The sequence below is a fragment of the Eptatretus burgeri genome, chromosome 10, assembly GCF_056783735.1.
Source record: "Eptatretus burgeri isolate ZD-2024b chromosome 10, Ebu_testis_v1, whole genome shotgun sequence".
Classification (NCBI taxonomy): Eukaryota; Metazoa; Chordata; class Myxini; order Myxiniformes; family Myxinidae; genus Eptatretus; species Eptatretus burgeri.
Genome location: NC_140970.1, coordinates 26,837,231 through 26,840,109, shown reverse-complemented (window position 1 = coordinate 26,840,109; position 2,879 = coordinate 26,837,231).

The following is a 2,879-nucleotide window of genomic DNA, read 5'->3' as shown; positions in this document are numbered from 1 at the left end:
TTAAAGAAAATATTTTTACTCAATTATTTTTGGCAGTGTCGGGATGAAGCATGTTTCCCAACACACGGTCTTATTCGTCTTTTTTTTAAGCTCTCATACGAGCCTTGACAATGTATAACACAAAAAACCAAAACTCCAGATGAACGAGTACCTATTTGAACACCTGGGCTGGCGATAGCGAGTGGCTTTTACTGTTGTATTGCTTCCACTGCAGCAGGGGTAAGACGCGGCAAGGACAAAAAAGCCTGACAAGTGTTTGTCTTAAATATTGTCTTTTGTGTTGAATGCTTATTCATCTTACAAAGTGTGGAATGAATGGATTTAGTTTTACAGTCTTGGTGGAATTTATTTTTCTTGTGAACCATAAGTGTCCAAACTTTGAGGTGAAATGGTACAATTAAAAAGATTATTGATGTGACCATGGTGGAGGATACAACCAGTTGGCTCAATACTCATGGTACAGTGAACTAAATTTTTTACAATCCTTTGCATGAGAGGTTGAGAAATCTCCTTGGATGCTGATCATGCTGTTCACAGGAACCCATCCGCTCTTCTTTCAAAAACGTCTTACTTGACTATTGTTGGTCTTTCTGCTGAATATCTAATCATGTACCTCAGTGCATCATTATTGATGGTCTCCATTTCTCATTTTCTGATGGCTGTCTGTTGTTATCTCCTCCTTATTTTATGGTTGTGCAGAGATTCACCAAACTTAGTCGTTATGATCGCCACTCAGCAAAAAGGTGCGAGAACAGTTCTTTTTGACCCTGCCTCCTGGGGTTGGGTCAAAAAACCCCAAAAATGCAATTACAGGCACATTTCTTTTTAATGAAATTTTGGATACTAGTACGGGTCCGTAGGTGCGTGCCAATATGTGCAGCCCTCTCTCTCGCCCCCCACTCTCGCCCCCCACTCTCTTGCCCCCCACTCTCTTGCCCCCCCCTCTCTTGCCCCCCTCTCTCGCCCCCTCTCTCGCCCCCTCTCTCTTGCCCCCCACTCTCGCCCCCCACTCTCACCCCCCACTCTCACCCCCCTCCTCTCTCATCCCCCCTCTCTTGCAGATATTGGGCGACAGATAAATGGCCATAACTTGGGAACTGCTTGTCCGATTAATATCAAACCTCGAAAAGGCACATCTGCAGGTCCCCAGCAATATTCCTGGCAAGTTTCAATCAGATCGGACCGTCAATCGTGCAAAAAAAAAAAAAAAATAAACATTAATTGTGACGTCATTCATGATGTCATAGCACTGTCTTGTCATTGGTTGACAGATAAATGGCCGTAACTTGGAAACCGCTCGTCCGATTGATATCAAACCTTGAAAAGGCACATCCGCAGGTCCCCGGCAATATTCCTGGCAAGTTTCAATCTGATCGGACCGGTGATCATCTGGTTATTAATAATTTGGGAAAAAAATTGGCATGATAAGGTGAGGTGGAACGACACCTTCAGCTGCCACATATACACCTTTTCAACACTGAAAAAGCAGTAAATTGGCCATAACTTGGGAACCGCTCGTCCGATTGACATCAAACCTTGAAAAGGCACATCTGCGGGGCCCCGGCAATATTCCTGGCAAGTTTCAATCAGATCGGACCGGCGGTCGTCGAGAAATGGCGGTCACAGACAGACAGACACACAGAGATTGCTGGAATTATAGATAGATGCAATCAATATTGGGGGACACATTAATTATGTAACGATTTTTTGGGGATTTGAAATCTGGTTCCTGCCACAAAGGGTGAGGATTTAGGGTCACAAGAGTCCAAAAAGATATATATATATTTTTAACTCAAAATTCGATTTTGGGAAATTGCTGGGTTTTTTTTTTGGAACTTGAGTTAGTAATGCATACAAATGGACACGTTATGTATATCACAGCCTGTGCCGAATGAGATCAGGAAAGAGTCTGGCTGTTGCTTGACACTGCTTGAGAGGTTACACCATTGGGCATGGCATCTTAGTGTGATTGAGGTACAAATCTGTGGTGTACTTGACACCATCACTCGTGATGGGCCTCAGGCGATTATATGAAAGATCAAACCATTCAATCTCGAGAGTGGAAAAGGCGATATTTTTCAAGTTCAGGTACCTGGCCACAAGCTTGCAAAGAGAGAAGGGGGAGGATTTCTTATTGCGACTTGTGCAAAAAAAAAGTACTCGTATTAATCCTTCTGTCCCTCGCTCTCTCAATCACTTCACCTCCCAATATTTCTCTTCTATCCTCAAATTAGTATATCCCACTTCCCCTACCTAACCCTTGTGCTCAAAATCTCAAAATAAATTGAAGTTGACAAAGGTGTGCCATCACAAATCCCCATGCTTCCCACCAAAAGCAAAATTGAAAGATGGCAAAATGTTCCATGAGGAATGAGCCAAGATCATAATATAATTTTTTTTTCCCCATTTCCTGTAAACCTAAGTCCCTAGCCCCTGGAGCATGAACCTGAGGGGGTCAAATCCCCCCCCCCCCAAAAAAAATCGTTATACATTTCATGTGCCCCCCCCACTATTGATTGCACATTACAAAGTTTCATTAAAAAAAAACATGTTTTAAAATGTGCCCGTAATTGCATTTTTTGGTATTTGACCTTTTAACCCCATTCTGGGCGGAGAGGGGGGGGGGTGTGCTAAAATACCTCCTCTTGCACTTTCTTGCTCATGGTCAAACTCAAGATCATCTTGCCATGTGGTGATCTCAACTGCCAAGTTTGGTGAATTTCTGCCCAACTGTTTGAGGAGATAGCATGACAGACAACAGATGGAACTGATTATAATATCCCCCATTTTTTTCAAAAAGCATGGGGATAATAATGCTTAAGAAGCTTATGGAAAAAATGTAGGATGTGAAGAGAAAAGAGCAGGTCCCTGGAACAATA